Consider the following 9,122-nt stretch of genomic DNA (forward strand, 5'->3'; position numbering starts at 1 on the left):
ACACTAATGGACTGGACCTGGGCACCACACACTGGAGGACTGGACCTGGGCCCCACCCACTGGAGGACTGTACCTGGGCACAACATGCTGGAGGGCTATACCTGGGCACCACACACTGGAGGTCTGTACCTGTGTATCGCACACCTGGAGGACTGTACTTGGGCATCACTCACTGGAGGACTGTACTTTTGCAATACACACTGGAGAACTGTACCAGGGCACCACACACTAGAGGTTTGTACCTGGACATCACACACTGGAGGACAGTACCTGAGCACCACACACTGGAGGTCTGTACTTGGGCATCACACACTGGAGGCCTGTACCTGGGAACCACACACTGGAGGACTGTATTTTGACACTACTTGCTGGAGCACAGTACATTGGAACCACACACTGGAGGACCGTACCTGGGCACCACACACTGGAGGACTGTATCTGGGCACCACACACTGGAGGACCGTACCTGGGCACCACACACTGGAGGACCGTACTTGGGCAAAACACACTGGAGGACTGTACCTGTGCACCACAACTTGGAGGACTCTAAATGGGCACCACACACTGGACATCTGTACCTGGACATCACACACTGGAGGACTGTACTTGGGCATCACACACTGGAGGACTGTACCTTGGCACCACACACTGGAGGACTGTACCATGACACTACTTGCTGGAGCACGGTACCTGGCAACCACACACTGGCGGATAGTACCTGTGTATCCCACACTGGAGGACTGTACTTGGGCACCACATACTGGAGGACTGTACCTGGGCACCACACACTGGAGGACCGTACCTGAGCACCACATACTGGAGGAACATACCTGGGCACAACAAACTGGAGGACTGGACCTGGGCACCACACACTGGAGGACTTACCTGAGCACAACACACTGGAGGACTATAACTGTGCACAACACACTGGAGGACTGTGCCTGGGCACCACACGGTGGAGGACTGTACCTGGGCACCACACACTGGAGGACTATACCTGGGCACAACATACTGGAGGATTGTACTTGGGCACCACACACTTGAGGACTGTACCTTGGCACCACACACTGGAGGACTGTACCTGGGAACCACACACTAGAGGAATGTACTTGGGCACCACACACAGGAGGTCTGTACCTGGGCCCCACACACTGGAGGACTGTACCTGGGCACCACACACTGGAGGACTGTACCTGTGTATCACAAATTGGAGGACTGTACTTGGGTATCACTCACTGAAGGACTGTACTGTTGCACTACACACTGGAGGACTGTATCAGGGCACAAGACACTGGAGGTCTGTACCTGGACATCACACACTGGAGGACTGTACTTGGGAATCACACACTGGAGGACTGTACCTGGAAGCCACACACTGGAGGACTTTACCTTGAAACTGCTTGCTGGAGCACGGTACATGGGAACCACACACTGGAGGATTATACGTGTGTATCACACACTGGAGGACTGTACCTGGGCACCACACACTGTAGGACTGTACCTGGGCACCACACACTGAAGGACCGTACCTAAGCACCACACACTGGAGGACCGTATCTGGGCACCACACACTGGAGGACCGTACCTGGGCACCACACACTGGAGGACTGTACTTGGGCACCACACACTGGAGGACCGTACCTGGGCACAACACACTGGAGGACTGTACCTGGACACCACACACTGGAGGATTGTACCTGGGCACAATATACTGGAGGACTATAGCTGGGCACCACACACTGGAGGACTGTACCTGGGCACCACTCACTGGAGGTCTGTACCTGGACTCCACAAACTGGAGGACTGTACCTGAGCACCACACACTAGAGGACTGTACCTGGGCACCACACACTGGAGGGACTGTACCTGTGTTTCACATACTGGAGCAATGTACTTGGGCATCACTCACTGGAGGACTGTACCTTTGCACTACACACTAGAGGACTGTACCAGGACACCACACACTGGAGGATTGTACCTGTGTATCACACACTGGAGGACTGTACTTGGGCATCACTCACTGGATGACCGTACCTGGGCACAACACACTGGAGGACTGTACCTGGGCACCACATACTGGAGGACTGTACCTGGGCACCACACACTGGAGGACTCTACCTGGGCACCACACACTTGAGTAAAGTACCTGGGCACAACAAACTGGAGGACTGAACATGGGCGCCACACACTGGAGGTCGGTACCTGTGCACCACACACTGGAGGACTGTACCTGGGCACCACATACTGGAGGACCCTACCTGGGCACCACACACTGGAGGACTGTACCTGGGCACCACATACTGGAGGACCGTACCTGGGCACAACAAACTGGAGGGCTGAACATGGGCACCACACACTGGAGGTCTGTACCTGGGCACCACACACTGGAGGTCTGTACCTATGCACCACACACTGGAGGACTGTACCTGAGCACCACACACTGGAGGACTTTACCTGTGTATCACACACTGGAGGATTGTTCTTGGGCATCTCTCACTGGAGGACCGTACCTGGACATCACACACTGGAGGACTGTACCTGGGTACCACACGATGGAGGACTGTACCTGGGCACCACACACTGGAGGACTGTACCTGTGTATCACACACTGGAGGACTGTACTTGAGCATCACTCACTGGAGGACTGTACTTTTGCACTACACACTAAAGGACTGTACCTGGGCACCACACACTGGAGGTCTGTTCCTGTGTATCGCACACTGGAAGACTGTACTTGGGCATCACTCACTGGAGGACTGTACTTTTGCAATACACACTGGAGGACTGCACCAGGGCACCACACACTAGAGGTTTGTACCAGGACATCACACACTGGAGGACTGTACTTGAGCATCACTCACTGGAGGACTGTACTTTTGCACTACACACTGATGGACTGTACCTGGGCACCACACACTGGAGGACTGTACCTGCGCACCACACTCTGGAGGACGGTACCTGGGCTCCACACAATGGAGAAACATACCTGGGCACCACACAATGGAGGACCGTACATGGGCACCACACAATGGAGGACCGAAACTGGGCACCACATACTGGAGGACCGTACCTGAGCACCACACACTGGAGGACCGTACCTGGGCACCAGGCATTGGAGGACCGTACCTGGGCACCACACACTGGAGGACCGTGCCTGGGCACCACACACTGGAAGACCGTACCTGGGCACCACACACTGGAGGACCGTACCTGGGCTACACACACTGGAGGACTGTGCCTGGGCACCACACACTGGAAGACTGTAACTGGGCACCACATGTTGGAGGACTGTACCTGGGCACCACACACTGGAGGACTGTACCTGGGCACCACATACTGGAGGACCGTACCTGAGCACCACACACTGGATGACCTACCTGGTCACCACACACTGGAGGACGGTACCTGGGCACCACACACTTCAGGACCGTACCTGGGCACCACATACTGGAGAACCTTACCTGGTCACAACAAACTGGAGATCTGAACCAGGGCACAACACACTGGAGGACTTTACCTGGGCACAACACACTGGAAGACTGTACCTGTGCACCACACACTGGAGAACTGGATCTGGGCACCATGCACTGGAGGACTGTACCTGGGGAAAACATGCTGGAGGACTGTACCTGGGCACCACACGCTGGAGGACTGTACCTGGGCACAACATACTGGAGGACTGTACCTGAGCACTACACACTGTAGTACTGTACATGGGCACCACACACTGGAGGACTGTAACTGGGCACCACACACTGGAGGACTGTACCTGGGCGCCACACACTGGAGGACTTACCTGGATACCACACACTACAGGTCTGAACATGGGCACCACACATTGGAGGACCGTACCAGGGTAACATACACTGGGGGATCGTACCTGGGCACCACACAATGGAGGACCGTACCTGGGCACCACACACTGGAGGACCGTACCTGGGCACCACACACTGGAGGACCATACCTGGGCACCACACACTGGAGGACCGTACCTGGGCACCACACAATGGAGGAGCATACCTGGGCACCACACACTGGAGGACCGTACCTGGGCACCACACACTGGAAGACTGTAACTGGGCACCACATGTTGGAGGACTGTACCTGGGCACCATACAATGGAAGACCCTACCTGGGCACCACACTCTGGAGGACTGTCCCTGGGCACCACATACTGGAGGACCGCACCTGAGCACCACACACTGGAGGACCTACCTGGTCACCACACACTGGAGGACCGTACCTGGGCACCACACACTGAAGGTCTGTACCTGGGCACCACACACTGGAGGACCGTACCTGTGCACCACACACTGGAGGACCGTACCTGGGCACCACACACTGGAGGACCCTACCTGGGCACCACACACTGGAGGACTGTACCTTGGGCACCACATACTGGAGAATTGTACCTGGGCACCACACACTGGAGGACTCTACCTGGGCACCACACACTGGAGGACTGTATCTGGGCATCACACACTGGAGGACTGTACCTGAGCACCACACACTGGAGGACTGTACCTGGGCACCACACACTGGAGGACTGTACCTCGGCGCCACACGCTGGAGGACTGTACCTGGGTACCACACACTGCAGGTCTGAACCTGGGCACCACACACTGGAGGACCGTACCTGGGCACCACACACTGAAGGTCTGTACCTGGGCACCACACACTGGAGGACTGTACTTGGGCACCACACACTGGAGGACTGTACCTGGGCACCACACACTGGAGGACTGTACCTGTGTATAACTTACTGGAGGACTGTACCAGGGCAGCACACACTGGAGGTCTGTATCCGGACATCACACACTGGAGGCCTGTATTTGAGCATCACACACTGGAGGACTGTACCTTAGCACCACACACTGGAGGACTGTACCATGACACTACTTGCTGGAGCACAGTACCTGGGAACCACACACTGGAGGATTGTAGCTGTGTATCACACACTGGAGGACTGTATTTGGGTATCGCTCACTGGAGGAAAGTACCTGGGCACCACACACTGGAGGACTGTACCTGGGTGCACCACACACTGGAGTACTGTACCTGGGCACCACACACTGGAGGACCATATCTTGGCACCACACACTGGAGGACCGTACCTGGGCACCACACACTGGAGGACTGTACCTAAGCACCACACTCTGGAGGACTGTACCAGGGCACCAGACACTGGAGGACTGTACCTGGGCACCACACACTGGAGGACTGTACCTGGGCACCACACATTAGAGGACTGTACCTGTGCATCACACACTGGAGGACTGTACTTGGGCATCACCCACTGGAGGACTGTACTTTTTCACTACACACTGGTGTACCGTATCTGGGCACTACACACTGGAGGACCGTATCGGGCACCACACACTGGGGGACTGTACCTGAGCACCACACTCTGGAGGACTGTACCAGGGCACCAGACACTGGAGGACTGTACCTGGGCACCACTCACTGGAGGACCGTACCTGGGCACCACACAATGGAGGACAGTACCTGGGAACCACACAATAGAGGACCGTACCTGGGAACCACACAATGGAGGACTGTACATGTGTATTACACACTGGAGGACGGTACCTGGGCACGAGACACAGGAGGACTGTACCTGGGCACCACACTCTGGAGGACCGTACCTGGGCAGCACACATTGGAGGACCATACCTGGGCACCACACAATGGAGGACCGTACCTGGGCACCACACACTGGAGGACTGTACGTGTGTATCACACACTGGAGGGCGGTACCTGGGCACCACACAATTGAGAACTGTACCTGGGCACCACACAATATAGGACCGTATCTGGGCACCTTACAATGGAGGACCGTACCTGCGCACCACACACTGGAGGACCGTACCTGTGCACCATACACTGGAGGACCGTACCTGGGCACCACACACTGGAGGACCCTACCTGGGCACCACACACTGGAGGACTGTACCTGAGCACCACATTCTGGAGAATTGTACCTGGGCACCACACACTGGAGGACTCTACCTGGGCACCACACACTGGAGGACTGTATCTGGGCATCACACACTGGAGGACTGTATCTGGGCACCACACACTGGAGGACTCTACGTGGGCACAACACATTGAAGGACTGGACCTGGGCACCACACAATGGTGGACTGGACCTGGGCACCACACACTGGAGGACTGTACCTGGGCACCACACACTGGGTGTCTGTACCTGGGCACCACACACTGAAGGTCTAAACCTGGGCACCACACACTGGAGGTCTGTACCTGGGAACCACACACTGGAGGTCTGTACATGTGCACCACACACTAGAGGATTGTACCTGTGTCACACACTGGAGGACTGTTCTTGGGCATCACTCACTGGATGTCCGTACCTGGTAACCACACACTGGAGGACCGTACCTTGGCACCACATACTGGAGGACTGTACCTAGTTACCACACACTGGAGGACCGTACCTGGGCACCACACTCTGGAGGACCATACCTGGGCACCACATACTGGAGGACAGTACCTGGGCACCACATACTGGAGGACCGTACCTGCGCACCACACACTGGAGGACTTACCTGGGCGCAACACACTGGAGGACTATACCTGGGCACAACACACTGGAAGACTGTACCTGTGCACAACACCCTGGAGGACTGTACCTGCGCATCACACAATGGAGGACCGAAACTGGGCACCACATACTGGAGGACCGTACCTGAGCACCACACACTGGAGGACCGTACCTGGGCACCAGACATTGGAGGACCGTACCTGGGCACCACACACTGGAGGACCGTGCCTGAGCACCACACACTGGAAGACCGTACCTGGGCACCACACACTGGAGGACTGTACCTGGGCTACACACACTGGAGGACTGTGCCTGGGCACCACACACTGGAAGACTGTAACTGGGCACCACATGTTGGAGGACTGTACCTGGGCACCACACACTGGAGGACTGTACCTGGGCACCACATACTGGAGGACCGTACCTGAGCACCACACACTGGAGGACCTACCTGGTCACCACACACTGGAGGACGGTACCTGGGCACCACACACTGGAGGACCGTACCTGGTCACCACATACTGGAGGACCTTATCTGGTCACAACAAACTGGAGATCTGAACCAGGGCACAACACACTGGAGGACTTTACCTGAGCACAACACACTGAAAGACTGTACCTGTGCACCACACACTGGAGCACTGGATCTGGGCACCATGCACTGGAGGACTGTACCTGGGGAAAACATGCTGGAGGACTGTACCTGGGCACCACACGCTGGAGGACTGTACCTGGGCACAACATACTGAAGGACTGTACCTGAGCACCACACACTGTAGTACTGTACATGGGCACCACACACTGGAGTACTGTAACTGGGCACCACACACTGGAGGACTGTACCTGGGCGCCACACACTGGAGGACTTACCTGGGTACCACACACTACAGGTCTGAACCTGGGCACCACACATTGGAGGACCGTACCAGGGTAACATACACTGGGGGATCGTACCTGGGCACCACACAATGGAGGACCGTACCTGGGCACCACACACTGGAGGACCGTACCTGGGCACCACACACTGGAGGACCGTACCTGGGCACCACACAATGGAGGACCATACCTGGGCACCACACACTGGAGGACCGTACCTGGGCACCACACACTGGAAGACTGTAACTGGGCACCACATGTTGGAGGACTGTACCTGGGCACCATACAATGGAAGACCCTACCTGGGCACCACACTCTGGAGGACTGTCCCTGGGCACCACATACTGGAGGACCGCACCTGAGCGCCACACACTGGAGGACCTACCTGGTCACCACACACTGGAGGACCGTACCTGGGCACCACACACTGAAGGTCTGTACCTGGGCACCACACACTGGAGGACCGTACCTATGCACCACACACTGGAGGACCGTACCTGGGCACCACACACTGGAGGACTGTACCTTGGGCACCACATACTGGAGAATTGTACCTGGGCACCACACACTGGAGGACTCTACCTGGGCACCACACACTGGAGGACTGTATCTGGGCATCACACACTGGAGGACTGTACCTGAGCACCACACACTGGAGGACTGTACCTGGGCACCACACACTGGAGGACTGTACCTCGGCGCCACACGCTGGAGGACTGTACCTGGGTACCACACACTGCAGGTCTGAACCTGGGCACCACACACTGGAGGACCGTACCTGGGCACCACACACTGAAGGTCTGTACCTGGGCACCACACACTGGAGGACTGTACTTGGGCACCACACACTGGAGGACTGTACCTGGGCACCACACACTGGAGGACTGTACCTGTGTATAACTTACTGGAGGACTGTACCAGGGCAGCACACACTGGAGGTCTGTATCCGGACATCACACACTGGAGGCCTGTATTTGACTATCACACACTGGAGGACTGTACCTTAGCACCAAACACTGGAGGACTGTACCATGACACTACTTGCTGGAGCACAGTACCTGGGAACCACACACTGGAGGATTGTACCTGTGTATCACACACTGGAGGACTGTATTTGGGTATTGCTCACTGGAGGAACGTACCTGGGCACCACACACTGGAGGACTGTACCTGGGTGCACCACACACTGGAGTACTGTACCTGGGCACCAGACACTGGAGGACCATATCTTGGCACCACACACTGGAGGACCGTACCTGGGCACCACACACTGGAGGACTGTACCTAAGCACCACACTCTGGAGGACTGTACCAGGGCACCAGACACTGGAGGACTGTACCTGGGCACCACACACTGGAGGACTGTACCTGGGCACCACACATTGGAGGACTGTACCTGTGCATCACACACTGGAGGACTGTACTTGGGCATCACCCACTGGAGGACTGTACTTTTTCACTACACACTGGAGTACTGTATCTGGGCACTACACACTGGAGGACTGTACGTGTGTATTACACACTGGAGGACGGTACCTGGGCACAAGACACAGGAGGACTGTACCTGGGCACCACACACTGGAGGACCATACCTGGGCACCACACAATGGAGGACCATACCTGGGCACCACACAATGGAGGACCGTACCTGGGCACCACACACTGGAGGACTGTACTTGTGTAT

Source organism: Phyllobates terribilis, unplaced genomic scaffold, assembly GCF_046119375.1.
Source record: "Phyllobates terribilis strain yellow unplaced genomic scaffold, ASM4611937v1 Scaffold_5__5_contigs__length_657084704, whole genome shotgun sequence".
Taxonomy (NCBI): Eukaryota; Metazoa; Chordata; class Amphibia; order Anura; family Dendrobatidae; genus Phyllobates; species Phyllobates terribilis.